Raw genomic sequence first — 26,849 nt, forward strand, 5'->3', positions numbered from 1 at the left:
GTCTGCAGCACCCTCCTTGTCCTGACCTACTGGGGTTGATGAGTTCACAGGTAGAGGGGATTTCAAGCAACAGGACACCCTTGTAATCTCCTGGGTGGATACCCCTAGGGTGTTTTGTTGGTGCTCCTCTCCTGTTGACTTCCTGAGAGTCCCTATCCTTGAGCAGAAAGGGCATCTTAAGTGAGGTTGAGGTTCCATTTCTCTCTCTTGCTGAACCACTACTGGAACACGACCATGGCTAAAGTGGAAGTGTGCAGCTCTGAGCACAAATCTGGGAGAAAATGCTGGGACCTGGGTGTACAAGGTGGGTGCCACCGTTCTCATGGACATTTTCAAGTGCTCACATGGGGAACCATGACATCAGGCAGAACGTGGGCAAACTTCTCCATCCTTCGTTGCAGTCTGGTGACAGCCTCCAACAACTCTGCCTGGTGTTCCCCTGCCTGTCTTTGCATCTCCAACATCTCCCACAGGATCAATTGTTATCAGACCCAGACTCTTCAGGGGCCTGGTTTCCAGCAAATCTCAGAGTGTCAGAGACCTTGGCTTTCACTGCCTCCGCTTGATGTGGACACATGTCTATCAGATGATCATCACTTATGACCCTGAGCCTACCCTAGAATTGGAGCCCATTGAAGTATGTGTATCTGCAGGGTGAGGGTTCAGATGAATACACTGATGGGTCTTCAAAAGATGCTTCCTCTGCCCTCTCATTTGAGGTGCTCTGGGGTCGGGCACTTATTGTAACTGTTCCCCTGTCTTTTCTTGCTGGTAGCTGAAATAGAGAGAAGAGATAATTAGTAATTGACTGGGCAGGCTCCAACATTATAGGTCACTCAGATATTGTCCGCATGTGGTTGATATACACTATATGGACCCTCAGTGGATTTTTGGTGGACGCCACTCTTCTGCGCAAGAGCAATCCTTATCCTCTCCAGTGAGCTCTATCACCTGTTTTTCATGGGAGGAGAGTGTTCACTGGGGCTCTGGGGTTCATCCTCCAGTCTTGGATCTCTCTATGTTGATTGTGGGCAAACTTCTCCCATGTAAAGACAGGTGGATTTAGCGCTATAGATGAATGAGCATTTCAGAAGAATGCATCCCTGTTGCGTGTGCTGAAACCTCCCCAGTAAGGGATTAAGACACCCTTTGTGCAGCATCTTACATGAGATGGTGATCTTAAAATGGCTGACATCAGTGCTGATGTCCCATTTGCTGGCACTGTGTGACATCCCCGTGGACTCGAATCCTTAGATTGCCTGATGCTTTTGTGAGACCCTGGGTTTGGAGTGTGAAGAAGGTTAATTTACCTTGGAGGAGTGCATCAGACCATTTCATAATTTCCTGCACTACAGGGTGGAACTTGTTTGAGTGGTACAGGTGTTGACCTCCCTGGTAACCTCCACCAAGGCTGATGTGGTCAGGTGGGAGGAACTCCTTCTCCTATCCCTTGGAAAGAGGATCTCCAATCTTTCCTGGATGGACTGGAGGAGAATCTCAGGGAGGCCTCTCTGAACCATGGAACCAAGAATTTGTTGGGATTGGTCACCATGATAATGCAGAATTTCAGCCCACACCTGACCTGCAATGAACAAGAACAAAGAACAAAGAAATGTACAGCACAAGAACAGACCCTTCGGCCCTCCAAGCCCGTGCCGACCATGCTGCCCGACTAAACTACAATCTTCTACACTTCCTGGGTCCGTATCCCTCTATTCCCATCCTATTCATGTATTTGTCAAGATGCCCCTTAAATGTCACTATCGTCCCTGCTTCCACCACCTCCTCCGGTAGCGAGTTCCAGGCACCCACTACCCTCTGCGTAAAAAACTTGCCTCGTACATCTACTCTAAACCTTGCCCCTCTCACCTTAAACCTATGCCCCCTAGTAATTGACCCCTCTACCCCGGGGAAAAGCCTCTGACTATCCACTCTGTCTATGCCCCTCATAATTTTGTAGACCTCTATCAGGTCGCCCCTCAACCTCCTTCGTTCCAGTGAGAACAAACCGAGCTTATTCAACCGCTCCTCATAGCTAATGCCCTCCATACCAGGCAACATTCTGGTAAATCTCTTCTGCACCCTCTCTAAAGCCTCCACATCCTTCTGGTAGTGTGACAACCAGAATTGAACACTATACTCCAAGTGTGGCCTAACTAAGGTTCTCTACAGCTGCAACATGACTTGCCAATTCTTATACTCAATGCCCCGGCCAATGAAGGCAAGCATGCCGTATGCCTTCTTGACTACCTTCTCCACCTGTGTTGCCCCTTTCAGTGACCTGTGGACCTGTACTCCTAGATCTCTTTGACTTTCAATACTCTTGAGGGTTCTACCATTCACTGTATATTCCCTACCTGCATTAGACCCTCACCCTGCAGATACACATACTTCAATGGGTTCCAATTCTAGGGTAGGCTCAGGGTCATAAGTGATGATCATCTGATAGACATGTGTCCACATCAAGTGTAGGCTGTGAAAGCCAAGGTCTCTGCAGGTAGGGAATATACAGTGAAGGTCTGTGGAGGTGCCGTTTTAATATGGTTCCAGGACTTTTAACCTCATGAGGTAATGGCCTGCCCTGCCATAAGATTCGGCAAGTTCCTTGTTGATGCTTAATTAATGACCTGAAAAGAAAATCAGACACAAATATCCACCCCATGGAAATCTTGCCAATGTTCATGCCTGCTCCTGCACTTAGTCTCCAGAATGGGCAATTCTACCATGGTCTTCAATTGTCCAACATACATATAGGCAAAACCGCAAGGAACTCTTGAGGGCCTCAGCTTTCCCAACTCACCTCTGGATGGATATTTTGTCTTCGATGGTAAAACCTTTCTCATTGTCATTGATTACTATTCCCAATGGATTGAGGTAAAGCGACTCCACAGCCCCACCTTGACGGTGGTTCACCAAACACGGTTTCCCGGTGTGGTCATTTTAGATAATGTCCAGAAGTTCACTCATGATTGCTTCAAACACTTCACTAAATTGTCACCAGCTCACTTAGTTGCCCATAAGCCAATGATAAAGCTGAATCGGGGATCCGTATGGTCAAGACCCTGTTAACGGAAAATGACAACATTGACTGGGCCTTGCTTAGTTATCGGTCCATACCTTTACACAACAGTCTGACTTCTTCAGACGTTCCAATGATAGAAGATTACGTACCTGGCTCCTGGGTTTCCTGCATAATCATGACCAAGTATTACAGAGACTGACTTGGATAAGGTCCAAAAGAAGGAGAATCATTATTATGCAAACCAGGCTGTCACCTTCGATTTGCCTGGGTTCAGCCCCTTGGTTTATCCTTGTTCTTTCTTAATCAACACTCACCATGGCGTCCTCAGTTGCAACACTTTGGCATTGGTGAAAAACCAACAGGACATGAGACATTAAACCAAGGCCTCATCGGCCTGCTCGGGAAGATGGCGAAGAATCCATGGCATCCCTTTGGAGAAGAGCAGGAGAATTATCCCCAGTGACATGGCCAATATTTATCACTCAATTAAAATAACAAGAAAAACAGATGATCTGGTCACTAACACATTACTATTTGGATAAATCTGCCCCATGCGCATTGTCTGCCACATTTCCTACATTATAACAATGACTACATTTCAAAAATAACTCCATTGATTGTGAAGCACTTTGGGATGTCTGGTGTCCATGATAAGTGCCATATAAATGTAAACCTTCCTTTTCTTTCAAACCAAGGCGATGGAAGTTTGAGCACGTTTGCGTTAATTTACTGATATTGTGCTACAACATACAAAGGTTATTTTCCAGAAATATTTGCAAGTCAGAACTAAAACAAAAACTTTGTTGATATCCTGCACGCTGAGGTGGATGACTTTTTATGATACCTCGTGATTTGGGGACTGAGGTGGCCCTTCATTAGTGGGAGATTGTTTCTGGAAGGGACCTGATGCAGGCTGTATCTCTGGCGCCTGTAATAAGAAGAGAAAATCTTGGCAATACTCAGCAATTTAGGGCATATACATGGAGAGAAGAAGGTAGTATTAACATTTCAGGCCTTATGGCCCCTCATTACAGGTGGAAGATGTTATAGATGAACAGCTTACTGAGGCCCACTTATTGAGCCAGGCACTTCCATACTTGGCCACAATTCTTCCAATCTAAGCCGGCTTTTTAAACGTTCAATCTGATTCCAAGCATTTCCAGTACGTTACTCTTATTTTACGTGGAATTTGTACTAGAGATCAACAAGTAAATATTTACACAAGGTTGCCATGCAAACTAAGGCAGTGTCAGATCTACAGGTGGAAGTCAAGTCTGTTTTAGCAAACTCTTTATTAAAACTGCTATTTTGAATAGGTTTCCAATTCCCTGCATTTTAATGATACCAGAATGTAATGGTGACTAATAGCGGTCCATATTAAATTGTTGAAAATAATGGAAATAGTGGATGTGTTGGTTGTCGTCTTCCAAACTTCTGTAGATTCTGGAACAGTCCCAGCAGATTGAAGAGTGGCAAATGTAACTCCAATATTTAAAAAGGGAATTACAGATCGGTTAGCTTAATATCAGTAGCAGGAAAAGTCTGTTACAAAAGGATGTGATAACAGAACACTTAGAAAATATCAGTGAGATTAGGCAAAGTCAACATGGATTTATCAAAGAGAAATCATGTTTGACAAACCGACTGGAATTCTTTGAAGACGTAACTAGTAGAATAGATAAGGGATAACCAATGGATGTGGGGCAGAATTTTCTGCTTTTTTGACTCAGTGTCAGTTCAGGTGTAACCCCACAGTTCCACTTCCCAACATATTTTTTGACACTTGGTCAAAGGAAATTCTGGAGGCAGGTCCCACAATGTCACCCTCGCGATATATTTGGATCTTCAGAAAGCTTTTGATGAAGTCCCACATAAGTCCCATCCCGCGTGCAAAATTAAAGCATATGGGACTGGGGGGTAATATACTGGCATGAATTGAGAATTGGTTAGCAGACAGGTAACAGACAGAAAACAGAGAATAGGAATAAATGGGTCTTTTTTGGAGTGGAAGATGGTGACGAGTGGAGTGCTTGGGCCCCAGCTATTCACAATATCAATGATTTGGATGAGGGAATCAAACGTAATATTTCCAAGTTTACTGGTGATACTAAACTGAATGCAACTGTGAGTGGCGAGGAGGAAGTAAAGGCAATTTAGGCAGCATGAGTGAGTGGGCAAATACATGACAAATGCAGTATAATATTGAAAATATGAGATCATCCACTTTGGTAGGAAAAACAGAATGGCAGAGTATTATTTAAATGCTGATAGATTGGCGAAATGGTGATGTACAAAGCGACCTGGGTGTCCTTGTGCACCAGTCACTGAAAGCAAGCATGCTGATACAGCAAGCAGTTAGGAAAGCAAATGGTATGTTGGCCTTCATTGCAAGATAATTTGAATACAGGACAAGGATGTCTTACTGCAGCTGTACAGGGTCTTGGTGAGTATTATTATTGCCTTTGAATCAAAATGTTCAACATGACTGGTTTAACAGCAGGTATGAGAAAAAGTTTTCCAAATATAGAAACGTAGAAAATAGGAGCAGGAGTCAGCCATTCAGCCCATCATTCAGTGTGATCATGGCTGATCCTCTATCTGAACGCCATACTCCTGCTCACTTCCCGTACCCCTTGATGCCTTGAGTGTCCAGAAATATATTTATTTCTGGACTTCTGGTGCGGCAGTATGTAACAGCCAGTCGCGCTTTAGGTGGCTCCCGCGCAGGTCCCGGCAGGTCCTGGCACTTTGGGCTTTTTTGCCCTTTTTTTGAGGAATGTTTGGGTTCTAACCCGATGGCCCAACAGAGCAAGCGAGGGTTAATCGGGGGATGTCGAGGCAGGCGTCGAAGAGAGGCGGAGGATGGAAATCTCAGACACAAGCCCAATGTAAGATTCAGCAAAGATGGCAGGGGAGCGGCCATGCCCTGGATATTATGCCAGGGGTGGTGGCGAAAGAACTGGAGATGTTTGGTGGGGAATTAGACGAGCAATTTAAGAGGCAAGGCCAGGAAATTAGGGTGTCTTTTAAAGCTATGGTGGAGGAGGCTTTGGGCCTAATTAGTGGGCAGCTTAGCAAGACGGCTAAGGCGGTAGGCCAACAGGCTGAAAAGTTGAAAGGCACGGAGGAGGCCTTGTCTCAGCATGAGGACCGATTTGCGTCATTGGAAGCCGAAATGATACTTGTCAGCTACAGAAATAAGGGCCTCAAAGCTCAACTCGATGACATGGAGAACAACTGGTCCAGGTGCATGAACCTGAGACTGGTTGGTCTGCCAGGGGGACCTGAAGGCTCAAGGCCAACCGAATACATCTCTGCAAAGTTTTCTCAGAATGCGGAGAATGATGTGCGGAGGTGAGGTGTTGCTGCATCAGGGCTGGAAAGGACCCACTGGGCCTTGAGGCAGAAGCCGAGACTGAATGAGCCACTGCATGTTGACGTGTTGGGCAAGTTATGTTAGGCTCGATGGTCTAGAAGGTTGGGGGGGTGAAGTTAATGGAAGCGACAGGCTGTCTGCCGACTGCAGGATGAGGGGGGAACTAACAGTGACTGGGATTTTTTCTTTGTTCCACCAGTCGGGTGAAGCTGTTCACCATTTTAGGTGGGCCTATGGCCTGAGAATCGTCGGTGAAGCTACGGCCTATCATGGTGGTAATAGCTGACTCGAGGTTGAGGGGTGTGAGACCCCCAACAAGGATGGTCACCTGGAATGTGCGGGGTCTAGGGGGCCCAGTCAAAAAAGCGTGGGTTTTTGCTCATACGAAGAGTCTGGGGTCCGTCGTGATGTTTCTCCAGGAGACCCACATGCGCGGGTGGGACCAGGTGTGTCTTCAGAAGGCTTGGGTGAGCCACATTTTCCACTCAGGGTTCGATAGCAGGGCTCAAGAAGTGCCAATCCTCATTAATAAAAGAGTCTAGTTTTATTTTAATAAGGTAAGAGTAGACGCGGGCGGGAGGTATGTTATGGTGACGGGGTTCCCCAAATTGGGACGATACAATGTTCATGAAAAGGCTGTTGGCAGCGATACCGGATCGAGACACCCACCAACTTATTATGGGTGGGAAATGAACTATGTGCAGGACCTGAGGGTAGACCGCTCTAAGCAAAGGCCTATGGCAAAGTCGGTACTTGCATTTATGGAGGAAATGGGGAGTGAAGACCTTTGGAGGTTTGGTCTTCCAGGGGAAAAAGAGATTTTGTTCTTCTCCTCTGTACACAATGTGTTTTCCAGGATAGACAGCTTTGTCGTGAGCCGGGAGCTGTTGGCAGGAGTGAAGAAATCTGTGTACTCGGCGGTGGTCATTTCTGCCCATGCCACACATTGGGTGGACCTGGTGTTGGAGGTAGGCCGAGAGTGTTGTAAGCGATGGCGGTTAGATGGAAGGCTGATAGCAGCCCTGGGGTTCTGTGTAATGATCTCGAGGGTGAACGAGAATTATATTTGAACAATGATAATGGGGAGGTCCCACGCTCGATATCGTGGGAGGTCTGAAGGTTGTAATTAGGGGAGAAATCTTTGAAGGCACATGTCGATGCAGAGGCGAGGAGGGAGCGGGTGGATGATATCATAGAGGTGGATCACAGATATGCGAGCAGTCCAGCCCCAGAATTACTAACGGATAGAAAAACACTGCAAATGCAGTTCGATTTGATCTTCACAGATGGGGCACCTCAGGATGAGAGGGGTACGGTGGAATTTCTGGGGAAGTTGGAGTTGGAGTTTCTCAAGATGGGGGAGGAGGTGAGGGAGGAACTAGATGCCCCTTTGGGGTTGGAAGAGATCAAGGAGGTGCTGAAGTTGATGCAATCAGGGAAGTCACCAGGGCCCGATGGGTTCCTGGTGGGATTTTATTAAAAATTTGTAAATCAGCTGGGCCCTCTGTTGTTGAAAATGTTCAGGGATTCCCTTGAGAGAGGTGCCTTGCCACAGTCACGCGGTAAGGCATCGATTTCTCTGAAAAAGGACAAAGACCCCGCAGACTGCGGATCATATCATCCGATCACCCTGTTGGACATGGGCGCAAAGCACCTAGCTACGGTGTTGGTGTTAAGACTGGAGCCTTGTCTCCCAAAGGTGGTGGAAAAATACCAAACAAGATTTTTAAAGGGGGGAGGTTGACCATAAACATGAGACAGTTGCTGAACGTGGTTCTTACCCCTGGGGAGGGTTTGGTTCTGGAGATCATTGTTCCGCTTAATGCTGAGAAGGCATTTTACCGGGTAGAGTGGGACTACCTGTTTGTGATACTAGATAAATTTGGGTTTGGAAAGGGATTCGTAGCATGGGTGCGGCTGTTGTATGTGGCCCCATTTGCCAGTGTTTGCACTAACAATGTGAATTCTGAGCCTTTTGGGCTGTACTGGGGTACTAGGCAGGGATGCGCGATGTCCCCTTTGTTATTTCCATTGGCAATAAAGCCACTGACAATGGTGCTGAGGGCTTTGAACGCTTAGAAGGGGATAGTTAGAGGAGGGGTGGAACACTAGGTCTCACTATATGTCGATGATTTGCTATTATATAAGAATCCGGAAGTGGGAAACATTATGGGGATCTTGTAGTGTTTTGGGGTCTTTCCTGGCTATAAGTTAAATATCGGAAAAAGTGAGTACTTTGTGGTTGAGGCACTGGGGCAGAGAGGGAGCTTAGGTGTTACTGGTAGCAGGAAGTAGATTTTGGTATCTGGAGTTCCAGATAGTAACGGACCGGGGGAAACTCCAGAGGTTGAACTGCACAAATCTGATGACGAAGGTCAAGGTGGACCTGCAAAAATGGGAGGTTTCCCATTATCCCTTGCGGGCTTAGTACAATCGGTTGAGATGAATATCTTGCCAAGATTTTTGTTTCTAGTGCCTCCTGGCGCTCCTGCACATGGCATTTTTTAGAGAGATTGACTGGCTGGTGACTGGGTTTATTTGGGGGGTAAGAGCCCAAGGATCAGGAGGATGGTGCTGCGGAGGGAGAGACACACAGGGGGCTTGGCCTTGCCTAACTTTCAATATTATTACTGGATGGCTAATGCTGAAAAGGTGCTGGAGTTGTGTGGGGACTTGGAAGAGCTGTGGGTCCAGGTGGAGGCAGAGTCTGTGAGGGGGGAAAGCCTGGGGTCGTTGGTAATGGCTCTGCTCCTGTTGGCGCCGAAGAAATACTCAAACTAGCCCGGTGGTAGGAGTCACATTAAACATTTGGAGAACCACCTCCCACAGGGGTGGTACCAGTGTATTGGGGAGTGGCGAATGTCGTGTCCCTGTTCAAAAAAGGGAATAGGGATAACCCTGGGAATTACAGGCCAGTTAGTCTTACTTCGGTGGTAGGCAAAGTAATGGAAAGGGTACTGAAGGATAGAATTTCTGAGCATCTGGAAGGACACTGCTTGATTAGGGATAGTCAGCACGGATTTGTGATGGGTAGGTCTTGCCTTACAAGTCTTATTGAATTCTTTGAGGAGGTGACCAAGCATGTGGATGAAGGTAAAGCAGTGGATGTAGTGTACATGGATTTTAGTAAGGCATTTGATAAGGTTCCCCATGGTAGGCATCTGCAGAAAGTAAGGAGGCATGGGATAGTGGGAAATTTGGCCAGTTGGATAACGAACTGGCTAACCGAAAGAAGTCAGAGAGTGGTGGTGGATGGCAAATATTCAGCCTGGATCCCAGTTACCAGTGGCGTACCGCAGGGATCAGTTCTGGGTCCTCTGCTGTTTGTGATTTTCATTAATGACTTGGATGAGGGAGTTGAAGGGTGGGTCAGTAAATTTGCAGACGATACGAAGATTGGTGGAGTTGTGGATAGTGAGGAGGGCTGTTGTTGGCTGCAAAGAGACATAGATAGGATGCAGAGCTGGGCTGAGAAGTGGCAGATGGAGTTTAACCCTGAAAAGTGTGAGGTTGTCCATTTTGGAAGGACAAATATGAATGCAGAATACAGGGTTAACGGTAGAGTTCTTGGCAATGTGGAGGAGCAGAGAGATCTTGGGGTCTATGTTCATACATCTTTGAAAGTTGCCACTCAAGTGGATAGAGCTGTGAAGAAGGCCTATGGTGTGCTAGCGTTCATTAACAGAGGGATTGAATTTAAGAGCCGTGAGGTGATGATGCAGCTGTACAAAACTTTGGTAAGGCCACATTTGGAGTACTGTGTACAGTTCTGGAAAGGTTGAGGGTGCTCAGCCTTTTCTCATTAGAATAGAGAAGGTTTAGGGGCGACTTGATAGAGGTTTATAAGATGATCAGGGGAATAGATAGAGTAGACAGTCAGAGACCTTTTCCCCGGGTGGAACAAGCCATTACAAGAGGACATAAATTTAAGGTAAATGGTGGAAGATATAGGGGGGATGTCAGAGGTAGGTAATGGGGGCATGGAATACACTGCCTGTGGAAGTAGTTGAGTTGGAAACATTAGGGACCTTCAAGCAGCTATTGGATAGGTACATGGATTATGGTAGAATGACATAGTGTAGATTAATTTGTTCTTAAGGGCAGCACGGTAGCATTGTGGATAGCACAATTGCTTCACAGCTCCAGGGTCCCAGGTTCAATTCCGGCTTGGGTCACTGTCTGTGCGGAGTCTGCACATCCTCCCTGTGTGTGCGTGGGTTTCCTCTGGGTGCTTCGGTTTCCTCCCACAGTCCAAAGATGTGCAGGTTAGGTGGATTGGCCATGATAAGTTGCCCTTAGTGTCCAAAATTGCCCTTAGTTTTGGGTGGGGTTACTGGGTTATGGGGATAGGGTGGAGGTGTTGACCTTGGGTAGGGTGCACTTTCCAAGAGCCGGTGCAGACTCGATGGCTTGAATGGCCTCCTTCTGCACTGTAAATTCTATGATAATCTATGATTAATCTAGGACAAAGATTTGTCACAACATCGTGGACCGAACGGCCTGTTTTGTGCTGTATTTTTCTATGTTCTATAATACAGGATCGGGCCTGCTAATGAATGCAAACGGTGTTAACTGTATGTGCATTCCAGAACGCATTGACGTCGCTTTCGAGGTGCAAGAGAATTGCGATTTTGCGTGAAATCGGTACCCACCACGATTTTGGCGTTGGAACCTATTCTCTGCCCAATCGCGTTTTGCGATTTCAGCGTCAGACAATGGAGAATTCCACCCTGTATATTTAGCTCAGGGGCAGGATTCTCCGATTCGGAGACTAAGTGCTGACACCGGCGTGGGAACGGTGGCGTTTTACGACCGAATAAACGGCACAAAATGGCCACCGACCCTTCAAATGGTGGGGGGCTAGCAGGCACGCAGCGTAGAGCAGCTGGCTGTAGCTGCAGATATGGCCAGAGAATTGCCGAGGCCGTGGTCACGCATAAGCACGGCCGCGGCCTGCAGCGGCCGTGACATGCAACATGGCGCCGGCAGCGCGTGGACCCAGCCTACGGCCCCGTTTGGCCAGGCTCGCCACCCCTGGACCCCACCAGTGCCCCCAGCCCCCGTCAAAGCCCCCTCCGACTGTGGCGCCGCTGGACTTAATCCGCAGCCTTCATGCCGAGTTCCCGAAAATAAATACCATGAGCGACCGACGCCGTCGGGATCACGGCCCAATCGGGGGTGGAGCATCGGGGGGAGGACCTCAGATAACGTCCTGAGGCCGTCCACATGGAGTGCGGCGAGTACACAGTTTTCAAGGGGGCAGAGCACGCAAAAGCGGCGACGCCCCCCCATATTCCGGCGCCTGTTCGGGGAGGCTGCTATGGGAATTGAACCCCCGCTGCTGGCATTGTTCTGCATTGCAAGCCAGCTATTTAGCTCACTGTGCTAAACCAGCCCCTCGGCGTTGAATAGGTTCGAACACCAAAATTGTGCTGGGCACCAATTTGACGCCAAATCGCAATTCTCCGTCACCTTGACAGCGCATCAATGCATTCTAGAACGCACATAAAGTGACACTGTTTGCATATCATTAGCAGGCCTGACCCGGTATTCTCCGAAGCCTCCGCGAATCTAAACCCCAGATGGGCCGAGTTCCCAATGGCACGGTTCACTTGTGCTTTTAAAAATTGTAAAACCGGTGTCATGGGAGAGAGAAGGGATACAGAAAGTGCCCAACATCGCCAGTTTGCTGACAGTTGTGCCGCTGGCCGGGGGGTTCCTGCCAGGACCGGAGGGAGTAGCGGGGTGTGACCAGGAGGTGGGCGGTGGAGTCGAATGGACAGGCAAGGAACAACATTGGCACAGCCGGAAAGACGGCCATGAAACTATGCACACCACTAATCACCCACTGTGAACTTAGATCCTTTGGTCATATAGGTGTCCACCCAGGTCCCCCTAGTTGCCCTTTGGTCCCAGCCGACCCATCAGCTGCGTGGGCATACTCCACCACAACCAGAGCCATCTTGTTGGCTGGGATGAGTGTGTGCGGGGAGTGTAATGTGTATGTGCGGCTGCAGCTTGTCAGCCTCCTGAGGGTCAATCACGGACCCGGCGAATCCCACACCGTTTTTCTTTGAATTGATTGTGTTCCACGTGGTGCTGGTGCTAGCCCCTCCACGATCGCTGAATCGATCCAGGTTTTAGCTCCAATTTTGCTGACCGGCGTCAATACTTAGGGCTAGGTTCTCCGATTTTAGTCTTACGGCCAAAAGAATCAGTGCCACCCCCACTCCGATGCTCTGCCCGGTGGGGGTCTAGCAGACACCCCACGTAAAGGCCCCGGCTTTACCTGCAGATACGGACGGAGAATTGCCAGGGCCGTCGCTGCGCATGCGCCGTCCTGCAGCGATCGTGCCGTACAACATGGCGCCAGTCGCACGTGGTCCCGGACTGCCAGAATGTGCCACCCCCTGTAATCACCCTCGCCACCCCCAGACCACCCTCCACCAATCCCCCCAGCCCTCGCCGAAGCACCCCCCCACCCCACCAATCACCCCAGCCCTCGCCAAAGCCCCCCCCCCCCGGCCAGCAGAACGGCTCCTCCCCTCCACTGTGGCGGTGCTGGACACAGTCCGCAGCCGCCAAGCATGGTCCCACGCCCCACGCCGTCGAGAAGTCAGCCCATCAGGGGTGGAGCATCGGGGGAGGGCCTCAGGTGACATCCTGAGTCTGTCCCAGCGGTGTGCGCCGTGCTCAGCGATGACGCCGCTTTTGAGGGGGCGGAGTGTCTGAAAAACTTTGCCGCCCTGATTTCACCGTAAAAACCGATTCTCCGGCCAATCACCGAACGCAATTTGGCCATCGGCAATCGGAGATTCCAGCCTCTAGTCTGAGGAACAGAGAATCCAGCCCAGGTACTGAATTTGCAGAACAGGGGCAGCACGGTTGCACAGTGGTTAGCATTGCTGCCTCACGGCGCCGAGGTCCCAGGTTCGATCCCAGCTCTGGGTCACTGTCCGTGTGGAGTTTGCACATTCTCCCCGTGTTTGCGTGGGTTTCACCCCCACAACCCAAAGATGTGCAGGGGAGGTTAATTGGCCACGTTAAATTGCCCCTTAATTGGAAAAAAAAGAATTGGGTACTCTAAACTTATAAAAAATAAAACAAAAGGATTTTCAGAACAAAGCTTCCTCTTAGTGGAGCATGAGTCTGATATTTTTCTTTTACAATGCTAGGTATTCTGCTAGTCTATTTCAGTTTGAGATGACCAATTAATGCCAACTGTCCACTTCTAATTACAAAAAGACGTCTCAAACTTAATTCATGTAGGTTACTTGCTTCTAGCAGATGGAAGAGGCATTTATTAGCCTGTTGCAAAATGAAACACGGGTACCAGAGATGAAAGACCCAGTGACTAATTCACTACACTGCTCACAGTCTTATAAATTTGATCTTAATAGCTGCTAACTTGACCTTTTTTATTTATTTCTACTTTGAAAAAATAACCTTTGCCTATTTTCTTCTCCTTTAACTCATTTTGTTCATTACTTTCTACCCTTGTCGAATTGATTCAATTTTTCAGACAGAATTGATCAATATAAGAATAACTCTCAGCCACTAAACATGACCAGCACATCCAAGCTGTGTAAACAAAAATAAGTTTAGGGAAATAGATTGAGGACTATTTCTTATCTTTATTGTTTCTTGGGTGTGGCTTTGCTGGCAAGGCCCAGCATTTATTGCCCATCCCTAATTGCCCTTGAACTAAGTGGCTTGCTAGGCCATTTCAGAGGGCAGTTAAGAGTCAACCCCATTGCTGTGGGTCTGGAGTCAAATGTAGGCCAGACTGGGGAAAGGTGGCAAATTTCCTGCCCTCAAGCACATTAGCGAACCAGATGGATTTTTACAACATTCAATTATAGTCACCATCACTGAGGCCAATTTTATATTCCAGATTTATTAACGGAATTCAAATTCCACCAACTCGGAGAGCAGGGTTTGAACTCATGCCCCCAGAGTCATAGCCTGGGGATCTGAACTACTAGTCTAGTGACTTTACTGCTATGCCATCATCTTCCCACTTGCCAGTGGCGCAGTGGTTAGCACTGCTGCCTCATGGCGCCGAGGACCCGGGTTCGATCCCGGCCCCGGAACACTGTCCGTGTGGAGTTTCCACATTCTCCCAGTTTCTGCGTGTGTCTCACCCCCACAACCCAAAGATGTGCTGGGTAGGTGGATTGGCCATGTTAAATTGCCTCTTAATTGAAAAAAAAATGTAAAATCTCCCCACTTGCCAGAAACTGAAATAGTTGCCTCAAGAAATGCACGAAACAGAGGCACCAAAACTACAAAATACATAAGCAGATAGAAATTCAGATCATATCCTCTGAATGTTTGCCCTGTGTTTGAGGAGTAAGCTTGTGGTTGTCATTCTTCATGGTCTTCCATCCTACTGCATCAAAACAGATTGTCATCACTCTCTTCCATTACCATACTAATTCTACTGTGGCATTTTAGATCTTTGCAAATTATAAATTGAATATATGATGATGTGCTATTACAGCATGAATGAATAAAGACAAATAATTCAATTTAAGATCACCTATCAATGGCCAGTCATCACATGGCTGAAATCTTTGATTTTTGAATGTTTTTTATTCTAAAACCTGCAGGCTCGAGAAGGCAGCCGGAATCCTGCCTACTTCTCTCTCTCTTTCAACTGAGCTGGGCCCTGACTGCTTATATCATATTGCCGACAGAAGACAGAGAAATTCGAAATAAGACTAGGGCTGGGTTCTCCGAATCTGCGGCTAAGTCCGCAGGATCCGCCTGGTCTTACGACCAGAAAGTCGGCGCCGCCCCGCACCGCTCCTCCGCCTGGTGGGGGGCTAGCAGCTGCACATTGTAAAGCTCCCGGCTTTACTTGTGGATACGGCCACAGGTCCGTGGACATGCATGCGCAGTGCGGCGGCCACACCGTGCAACGCGGCGCCGACTGCACGCGGACCCGGCCTGCCTAAAACTGCCCCCACTGTAACCTGCGTCACCATCCCCGGACCACCCTCCACCACTACGCCCAGCCACTGCCGAAGCCCCCCCTGCCAGCGGAACGCTCCCCCCCCCCCCCGACTGTGGCGGTGCTGGACACAGTCCGCATGCATCGCAAAAACAGCACTGCTTCGATTCCAGCGTTAATGTGGATTCTCCGGCCGAACGGGATTTCGGCGTCGGCAATCGGAGAATCACGCCCTACAAATTTCAAAGCAGGGTTTCCATGTACTTAACCAAGGACTGAGAGCCAAGGCTTTGAGAACTGTCTCAACCACTAACAACAGCGAAGGACTCATAATCAATGGACTCTTTATATCTTTGCCTTTTATATTTGGATTTGGCCAAAAGTTAACCTCTCGAGTTTGCACATATATTTATGCATGCGTGTGTGTGTTGTTTGTGTGTGCGTGTTTGTGTGTTGGAAGTCAGGGGACTGGATTCTCCAAAATCGCGTACATGCTACGGGCTCAGTCCAGCACCACCACAGTCGGGGGAGGGCCGATACGTGGGCAGGGGGGATTTATTCAGGGCTGGGGGCACTGTGGGGGGGGGTGGTCATCCTCATAAATTTCAATAAACCCATTATGTGCAACTGCGGATTGGGAAAGGGGTGGGGGGGGGGGAGGAAGTCCTCGCAACCTCCTCACCTGATTGTAACACTAGGAGATATACAAGGATAAATGGACAGGAGCATCGGGTCCGCAAGGACAGTGCAAATTTACAACATTGATGTGTCAAAACATAGCACATGATCCTTTACTCCACAGTTCATACATTTTCTTCCGTGTGAACTATTGCTTTGCCATTCTTCACAAAATCACAGAATTGTTACAGCGCAGAAGGAGGCCAGTTGGCCTATTATGTCTGCACTAGCTCTCCAAACAAGAATTATAGTTTAGTGCTATTCCCCTGCATTTTCCCCATACCCCAGTACATCGTTTCTATTCAAGTAATCATCTAATGCTCTCTTGGATGCCTCAATTGAACCTGCCTCTACCATACTGCCTTGATTTTAGTTTGCTTGTTACAGTAAGTCTTGAAAAGTGGAATCTTGTCCACCAATTTCTTCCCAATGGTTGTTTCGGAAAGTCATCTCTTTTACAGCGTATCGGTCTCCATGGAGATTATAACACGGGACACAAACGGCTTGCAGCCAGGGCAGGGGGAATGGTAATGAAGGTGCCAGCTCCAGCTCCCCAGAGGGTATGATCACACACAGGCTCCAATGCAGAGAACTCTTCTTAAAAATAATTTAAGCGTATCCAATTCTTTTTTTCCAATTGAGGGGCAATTAATGTGGCCAATTCACCTACCCTGCACATCTTTTTGTGTTGTGGGGCTGAAACCCACACAGACATGGGGAGAATGTACAAATTCCACATGGACAGTAACTCAGGGCTGGGATCGAACCCGGGTTCTCGGCACCATGAGGCAGTAGTGCTAACCACTGTGACACGTGCCGCCCTTCGGCGCAGAGAACTCTGATCATCATGTTGATGGATTGGGTGACAGAAGGGTGACAGAAAAAGGCTGGTATGAACACACACTGGCCAGTCATTTCTTGGCTCCCCGGTGTCAGGTTTGGGCAGTGTCTGAAAGATGCACTGGGAAATCCCTCTTCGAGATTCCCAGGTAAGAGGTTATGTGTTAATTGCTGACTTCCCTGAACAATTATGCTGCACTGAGAGAACCATTCAATAAAGCAAATCAAATCGCTAACTTTGGATGGTTCTGCCAGTTTTGCATTTATAGTTACTCTGAAAAAGTTAAAAGAAATAAAGTCACTTGTAAATTCAGCCGAACCACTTTAACTATCTGGACCGGTCCCCACACTCCTGAAGCCCCAGGAGACTCCCCCACCCACACTCCCATTAAGCGGGCCCCCCACCACGGTATTCCTAACCCATAAACCCCAACCACATAGGATATCCCCCTCACATCCCCCCACCACTCACCCACCACTCAACCTGACCACCCAACAAAACCAGCTGGAACTCCTCTGAGCTGGACTACAAACGCCACTTGGTTGGAGTCATCCCCCCCCCCACAGCCCGATCTGCCCCCACCTGCCCTGGCCCTTTCTTCTTTTTTTAAAATTGTTTTTTTATTGGGTTTTGGAACATAGTATATTTACAGCTATGTACACAGAATGAAATACAAAAAGGCAAACTGGTGGGATATTGTATCAAAAACAGCAACTCTGTACAGTTAGCAATATTACGTTTAACAAATTAGTAGGCACCTGTTTGTGGGGGGGGGGGGGGAGAAACAGGGGAGGTACATATACATTTGGGTGCCGGAGAAACAATTACAGTAATTATGTCCAATACAGAGAGGGCAATACGAAAATGGATCTGGTGTTGGTGTTGTTACTTGCTTCTCCTGGACGGTTTTCGCTGCCGTTGTCATCGCGCATTCACCTCCGCTTCGGCCACTCGTCCCGTCTTGCGCCCGTATTTTCCTTGCTCTCTGTTACTGTATTTGCTGAGTTTGTTTTCGTTTCCCGTGCTCTCCTTCCGGCTTTCATTCCCCCGCCTCCCCCTCCTCTCTGGTTCCCCTCTATTGTTCCCTGTCTCCTCCTTCTTCCCCCTCCCCCCCCCTTCACTTTCTGCCCCCCCCCCCCTTCTCCTGTGGTTCACCTTTCTTTTCTCCGGGGTTTTGCTGACTCCCCCCCGGGTCTATCTCATGCCTTAGCTACTTTCCCCTGATTCTTGGCTACTTGGCTATTCTTCTGTTTGTTCGTTGGCCACAAACAGTTGGGTGAATGGCTCCCACGTTCTGTGGAAGCCGTCATCCGACCCTCGGATGGCGAATTTGATTTTCTTCATCTGGAGTGATTCCGAGAGTTCAGACAGCTAGTCTGCAGCTTTGGGTGGTGCTGCTGATCACCAGCTGAACAGGATTCCATGGCGGGCGATCAGGGAGGCAAAGGCAAGGGCGTCCGCCCTCCTCCCCATGAATAGATGTGGCTGGTCTGATACCCCGAAGACCACCACTTTTGGGCATGGCTCCACCCTCATCCGCACCACTTTGGAAATTGCCTTGTTCCGGTACCCAGCAAGTCTGGGGCAAGACCAGAACATGTGGGCGTGGTTGGCCAGGCCTCCTTGGCACCGTTCACATCTGTCCTCCACCTCCGGTAAGAGCCTACTCATTCGAGTTCTTGTTAAGTGGGCTCTATGTACCACTTTTAGTTGTGTCAGGCTGAGCCTTGCGCACGTGGAGGTGGAGTTGACCCGATGTAGTGCTTCGCTCCTGAGTTCCCACCCTATTTCAATCCCCAGGTCTTCCGCCCATTTCTTTTTTGTTGCATCCAGTACGGTGTCAGCCCTTTCTACCAGTCGTTCATACATGTCGCTACAGTTACCTTTATCTAGGATGTTTGCGTCCAGTAACCCTTCCAGTAATGTCTGTCATGGCGGTTGTGGGTACGTCCTTGTCTCCTTTCATAGGAAGTTCTGAGTTGCAGATACCTTAGCTCGTTCCCCTGGCTAGCTGGAATTTCTCCGTCAGTTCGTCCAGTGTTGCGATCCTGCCGTCCGTATATAGGCCCCTGACTGTCGGTGTCCCTCTGTCCTGTCCCCACTTTTTAAAGGTGGTGTCAGTCAGCGCTGGTGTGAACCTATGGTTGTTGCAGATGGCGGCTTTGTCCGACATTTTGGTCAGGCCAAATTGCTGCCGTAGTTGGTTCCAGGTCTGGAGGGTGGCTATCACCACCGGGCTGCTGGAGTGTTTTGTGGGTGCGGATGGGACTCACGCTGTGGCAAGGGCTCGGAGGGAGGTACCCTTACAGGAGGCCTCCTCCGCGCGCAACCACTCGGCTTCTGTCTTATTGATCCATCCCCCTTGTTCCCCCCCCTCCCCACCCCGCATACGAACGCCATGATTAGTTTGTCTCGTGCTTTGAAAAAGGCATGTAGATCAGGATAGATCTAAGTAGGAAGAGGTACCTTGGCAGTACGTTCATTTTGATTGTCTGGACTCTCCCCGCGAGGGAGAGAGGGAGTGTGTTCCATCTTTGCAGGTCCTTTTTTACTTCCTCTGTCAGACTGGTGAGGTTCCATTGGTGGATCCCTTTCCAGTCATGGGCTATTTGGATCCCCAGGTAGTGGAATTTGTGTCGGGCTTGTTTAAACGGCAGTCCCATTAATGCTGCCCCCCCCCCCCTACTTGTGTGTGTAACAGAAAGATCTCGTTTTTGCTCATGTTGAGTTTGTAGCCCGAGAAGGCTCCAAACTCTTTCAGGAGTGTGATGATTCCGTCAATGCTGCTTTGTGGGTCCGAAATGTAGAGGAGCAGGTCATCTGCATCGAGTGAGACTCTGTGCTCTCTGCCGCCCCTTCAGATCCCCCTCCAGCTTTTGCTTCTCTGAGAGCGATTGCTAATGGTTCGATCGCTAGAGCGAACAGCAGCGGGAACAGTGGGCATCCTTGTCTGGTGCCCCTGTGCAGCTGGAAGTATCGGGAGTTGGTGTTGTTTGTCTGTACGCTCGCCATGGGAGCGTTGTATAGGAGCTTTACCCAGGAGGTGAACCCTGTTCCAAGCCTGAACCTAGTAGCTCCATGAAGTACTTCCATTCGACCCTGTCTTTTCTGCGTCCAGGGAGATGATCACCTCTGGTGTTCTCTCCCCGGATGGGGTCATTATAACGTTCAGCAGTCGGCTGATGTTCGAGGTTAGCTGTCTACCTTTGACAAAGCCCGTCTGGTCCACTGCGACCATCTTGGGTACGCAGTCTTCTCACCCTTTAGCTAGGATTTTGCCAGTATTTTGGCATCTGCGTTGAGCAATGAGATGAGTCTGTATGACCCGCATTCCGTTGGGTCTTTATCTTTATTAGGTATCAGTGAGATTGAGGCCTGTGCTAGCGTAGCTGGCAGTGTGCCCCTAGCCAGCGATTCTGTGAACATCTCCCGCAGGTGCAGGGCCAGTGCTGTCACAAATTTTTTGTAGAAGTCTGCCAAGAACCCGTCTGGTCCCGGCGCCTTCCCCGCCTGTATTATGGGCCAGGATTTGGAGAACACCAAAGTATCATGGAGTTCACCTGCCCACAACTTTTAATAGATTTTGGTTATGGGGAGCACAAGGGCACACTTTACAGGCGGATGCAACAGAGAACTAAAAGTATTTTTAAACAAAAACAATGTTTATTCTACCAACACTGATAACCCTCCAAAAAGATACAGTACTCTATAGATAACCCTTAATAACTTTCCAAACAACATCCATAAGTCATCAACCCTTTTTAACAAAGACAGTAGGTTTGCATTCCTTACCGAAACAGGTATTACTTTGAAATCATCAAGTGATCTGGAAATATTCTTTAGATTGCAGAGAGAAAGATCAATACACATTGCTTGGTTTGAATGCAGCTCTCCAACTGAAAGCAAAACTAAACACAGAGCGAAAAAGAGCTTTCAGCTCCACCCACACAATGACATCACTTCAGCCATTTGATAAAGCACACTTTTCTTAAAGGGACATTCACATGACACCTGCATGGAGCTAATGCTGACAATGATCTCTCCAAGTGCTAGTGCTGCTTCCAGGCCCTGTTTTCTGCCCTCCCTCATGACTGGCATGTCCAGTCCATCAAGGAACCATTTCATCCCAGACTCACCTGTTGCTTGCTCTGGGGTGTACAGCCTTGGTAGAAGGCCTCAAAGGCTTTGTTGATCTTTTCTGGTTCTGTTTCTAATGTGCCTCTGGTATCCCTGATTTGTGCAATTTCTCTGGTGGCTGCCTGCTTTCGCAGGCGGCTGGCTTTTTCTCCGTGTTCATATAGGGTGCCTTGTGCCTGGCGGAGTTGGTGCACTGCTTTCCTAATGGAGAGCAGATTGAAGTTCCTTTGTAGCTCTTTCCTCTCCGCCAGGAACTCAACGGTCAGGGTCTCGAAGTATTTACGATCTACCTCCAGTATGGAGTCGACCAGCTGTTGCCTAGCCAACCTTTCCTCCCTATCACTTTGTGCTTTGAAAGCGATAATTTCCCGTCTTATTTCGGCCTTTAGCGCTTCCCAGAACGTGGAGGGTGAGACCTCCCCATTTTGGTTGATCTCCGTGTACACTGCTATGGCCTGCGATATCTTTTCGTTGAAGACCTTGTCTGCTAGTAGGGCAGTGTCCAGCCTCCACGTGGGGCGTTGGGCCCTGCCTGACTCCAGCCTCACGTCCATGTAATGTGGAGCGTGGTCGGATATCACAATTGCGGAGTATTCCACTTTGACCAGCCCCGGAAGCACCGTTTCCCTCACCACAAAGAAGTCAATTCTGGTTTGTAGGTTGTGTAGGCGGCGAACTCCTTCTCCCCTGGATGGGTGAACCGCCAGGAGTTCACCACACCCATTTGTTCCATAAAGCGACCGAGTTCCTTTGCCATGTTTGAGGTTTTGGGGTTTGATCTGTCAGTCATTGGTCCTGTACCCCGGCCCTTTCTGACCCAACAATTAGGGCAGCATGGTAGCATTGTGGATAGCACAATTGCCTCACAGCTCCAGGGTCCCAGGTTCGATTCCGGCTTGGGTCACTGTCTGTGCGGAGTCTGCACATCCTCCCCGTGTGTGCGTGGGTTTCCTCCGGGTGCTCCGGTTTCCTCCCACAGTCCAAAGATGTGCAGGTTAGGTGGATTGGCCATGATAAATTCCCCTTAGTGTCCAAAATTGCCCTTAGTGTTGGACTGGGTTATGGGGATAGGGTGGAGGTGTTGACCTTGGGTCGGGTGCTCTTTCCAAGAGCTGGTGCAGACTCGATGGGCTGAATGGCCTCCTTCTGCACTGTAAATTCTATGAACACCTGCTCTACCTCCCATCCCGACCTGACCCCCTCACCCGCCGCTATGTCCTACATCCCCCGATGTCTGAACCCCTCACTCCCCAATGTCCGACCACTTCACATGTCTGGCTCGCCTCCCCTTTGCCCAACCCCCATCCTCACCCCCGATATCCAAACTCCCTGCAACCCACATGTCTGACACCCCCCAAACCTCCCCCCCCCCATGCACGACTCCTCAAGTTCGACTCCCCCAAGAAGTCCAACCCCCTCTCATGTCCGTCCCCCCTCCCCCCCAGCCCCCAAATCCCATCCACATACCATCGGCACTTACCTTCTCCCTAGCCTGTTACTTTCAAAGGGACCTTTAAACTCATCTACTTTAGCGCAGCTAGTGGCGCAAAAAAGGGGGGTGTCTGCCTTCGCTTTGCTTCTTTTGGACTCCAAAGATGAACGCAGTGACCCACTGCGCTGCCTGAATCTCATCTGGCCTGAATCACGAAGGACGGGTGAGGCAGGCACTTAACAATTTTAGCACAGGTAAGTGGCTATGGAGTAGCAAACCAATGATGATTGCCACTCTGAGGAAATTATGGCCCAATGAAACGTTAGGTACATTGGCAAGTCTTCCATAAATCATGCTGCCACTATCAAGGACAAAGGAGGAATTCACTTCCAGGGAATCCCCCCACTCCCATGGATCACACCATAGGGCTGTGCAAGGGGTAATGCCCAGGCACTGCCAGGTTACTCCGCGGGCATGGCCCTTTCCCCCCTGGGGGGATGCACTTACCTGTACGCCTCTGCCGTTTCTTTTTGCCAGGTCCCTCTTTGTCAAAAGGTGTTGTAAACCTTACCTGGGGAAATAAAAACATGCAGGGAATAATATAGCAGCGAAGCTCACTAACTATATTAAAATGTATGGTAATGGGGTTCCCAACCTTTCATGATGGGAATACCATTACATCATTGCCGAGGGAGTGGGGGAGTTCCCTGGGGCATGTGTCCATGGCCCACCGCCCCACCACCAGTGTGAAAGCAGAGGCCATGTCTCCAGATATCTTTTGTACAGAGTGCTGGATCACCCGGACATAAAATCCACTGTGCAGCCTGCGAGCTGCTCATTGGTTTTCTCATCTCAGCCATGGAATGGAAAACTCCCCCCTGTGATTTTCTAAGTGTATTGTTAACACTTCCTAAATAATAGAGTCCAGTATTTTCCAAACAACCAATGTTCGGCTAACTGGCCTCTACTTCCCTGTTTCTCTCTCTCTCCTTTCTTGAAAAGTAAGGTAATCTTTGCCAACTTCCAATTCGATGACCCAATGAAACGTTAGGTACATTGGCATGTCTTCCATAAATCATGCTGCCACTATCAAGGACAAAGGAATAGAGAGCCCTGAATACAATTAACTGTGAAATATCACAGCGCATCCACTATCTCTGCAACTATCTCCTTTCAAACCCATAGGCGGAGGTCATTAGGCCCGAAGGATGTGTCACATTTTAGCCCCTTAAGTTTCCCCAATATTTTTTCTCTGTTGATATTGATTAATTTCTTTCATTTCCTCACTCTCTTAAGCCCCTATTTACCGTTCATTTCTGGAATGACCTGGCAAATGTCTCACTCTGCTATTATCATCGAGCCTGGGAATTAACTCTGGTTTAATGAAGAGTCGTACCAGGTATACTTAAACATAAAATGCTAACCCTGTGAAGCTACAACACAGAAATACAAGCATCCAAGACAGAAGAAGCAGCAAACTATCGACAGAGCTAAACAATCCGCAACCAATGGATCAGATCAAAGATCTATAGCCCAGCCACACTCAATGATTGTGGACAATTGATCAAACAACAGTTGGAGGAACTCCAGAAAAATCTCTATCCTCAATGATGGCAGAGCTGATTACATCAGAGCAAGGGAGAAAGCTGACGGATTTGCAACCATCTATAACAAATATGCTGAGTGGAATGATCTCAGCCTTTTAAAGTCCATAACATCATAGCCAATTTGAGACACTTTAGGTGATATCTACAAATGGCTTGATACATTGATATAGCAAAGACAATGGGCCCTGACAACATCCTGGATGTAGTACTGACTTGAACTCCAGAACAAGCCCTACCCCTAGGCATGCTGCTCCATTACAGCTACAACATTGGCATCTACCCGACATTAAGGAAAACTGTCCAATTATATGCTGTCCATAAAAAGGGCATATCCCATTTAATCCAAGGTTACTTAGCACCTTGTCAGTCCACTCTCAATTGCCATACCCGGTAATGGCATGTCACATTTCTAGCTTTGAAGACACCAACTTTATTTAATGTTAGCTTTTTGAAATTGGGTTTTCCTTTAAAAAGTAGACAATGTGCTGCAAAGTTGGCCTCTGATGGTCAGATGACCTGCGCTGTGTACTCAAAAACTGATTAATTGTCTAGCAGAGACAAAATGGCACATTCCAGATGAACTACACACATTCTGAGACCATCAAAAGATATTACCAATGGAATGGGACCTTTTTTTCAAACAAAGGAGGGCTTAACCCTCTCACGGTAACTATCTTCAAACAATAAACCAGGTTGTGACAATCCATCCAAGAACACCACCATATTAGGAAAAGTAACTGCAATTTTGAGGAGTCACATGGTTGTTTTGTATCAAAGTAATACCATTGGTTGGTGTAATGTGTTATGGGCCAGGGTTTAGAGAACACCAAAGTGCATCATGGAGTTCACCTGACCCACAATTTTTAATAGATTTTGGTTATGGGGAGGACAAGGGCCCACTCTACAGGTGTGAAGCAACAGAGATTTAAAGTACTTTTAAAACAAAACAATGTTTATTCTATGAATCCAGTTAACATTTTCTAAACACACAGTAAACATCTTGGCAACTATCAACTCAAATACTCCCCCCAAAGAATACAGTACTCTATAAGTAACCCTTAATCTTTCCTAGCAACATCCATAAGACAAATACCCTGTTTAACAAGGACAGCAGGTTTAAATTCTCTACTGAGAGCAGTTATCACTTTTAAATTTGCAAGTGATCTGAAGACGTTCTTTTCATGCAGAGAGAGATCAAAATTACACCTTGTTTGGCTGGATGCAGCTCCAACTCTGTTATGCAATGATGTCATCAGAGCGTTTCGCGGACTTTTGTGGAGATCACCATTGTACCCTGTTTGAGCAGTATCTTGCAAATCAATCCCATGCACTACTTTATACAAATTTGATGTGTGCCACCTCTGATTCTTTCTCTTTGTGGCTACAACAAAGAATATAGCAAGGCAGCCATGTCTGTCCCTTCATAATCTTTAAATGCTGACGCATAAACTAAGCGACAGCAGCAACAGAAGAGGCAGTTATACTTCTACATTAAATAAACTGAAGACTGCAACATCACAAAGTCTCCAAGTCTTTTCCTGTTCAAGTCCACCAACAGCTGACCTCCTTGTAACGAGACTACAACCAACTGAATTTGAGGCCTGCAGGAAGTCCATCCCTTCGAGAGAATTCTAAAATGTCTTCAGCTGTTGAATTCACGTAAACTACCCTTCAAGCGTGAAGGTGTCTTCTTCATCAGAGCTGCAACATGTTTTTTTCCAGAACAAGATGACCACATGAATGATTTACTGGTCTTTTTGCTTAAAACTTGAAAAAGTGCACTATTCTCTTCAATTGTACTTTCCTTGAGTGTAGTTTTGTGTGAGACTGATAAATTCAATAGCATTAGATTTTGGGGTGAACTTATGAACAAATAATTCTTCTTAAGTAAACCCACCAAAAACCTTCAGCTGGTTATTCAAATTGTCCACACACTTGGGTTAAAAACACACACACCGATCTCTCTCTCAAAAGGTCACAGATTATTGACAATTGGGAAGGGAACAGGAATTTCAGCAGTTCTCTCACTTTGTTCGGAACACAATCATAAGGAAAATGATATAATATGGCATCGACCGCGCTCTCATGTGGCAGTTACTCAGCAATACTCATCAATGCTCAATTTGAATTCTGCTGGAGCCAGTCAGCTTTGACCTCAATACAGCTTTGGTCCAAACATTGACAAAAGAGCGGAACTTCAGGCGGGATTCACCGACCCCCGCCGTGTCGAGAATCCCCGGGGGGGCGGCGTGAACCTCGCCCCACCACTCCGACGCCAGCTGTCGTATTCCCCGGGCCGCAAAAAGCGTGCCGACGGGAATTGCGCCGTACGCCTTGCAGAATGGCAAGAATCGGCGCGACGTGATGGTTCCCGGGTCTGCTGCAAATCCCCGGCTCGGATGCGCCAACGTGACCGCAGGTCACGCCGGCGTAAATCAAAGTAGGTTTTACATGGCATCAACCAGTCGTGCTGGCTGACGCTGGCACGCGAGGAGGCAGGGGTCGGCGTGGGGGCCTGTCACAGAAGAGACGGCATGGCCGTGGCTGGGGTGGGGGGTGCGGGTGTCATTGGCGGATGTCTCCCAGGGCTGGGGGTGCGTGGCGGTGTCGGAATAGGTGCCGGGGGGGAGAAATCGGGGCGTGCCGGGGAGGGGATCGGTGAGTGCCGGGTAGGGGATCGAGGATTGCCGGGGAGGGGATCAGGGAGTGCCAGGGATGGGATCGGGGCGTGCCGGGGAGGGGATCAGGGAGTGCCGGGGATGGGATCGGGAGTGCCGGGGAGGGGATCGGGGAGTGCCAG

This window comes from Scyliorhinus torazame, chromosome 11 (genome assembly GCF_047496885.1).
Source record: "Scyliorhinus torazame isolate Kashiwa2021f chromosome 11, sScyTor2.1, whole genome shotgun sequence".
NCBI lineage: Eukaryota > Metazoa > Chordata > Chondrichthyes > Carcharhiniformes > Scyliorhinidae > Scyliorhinus > Scyliorhinus torazame.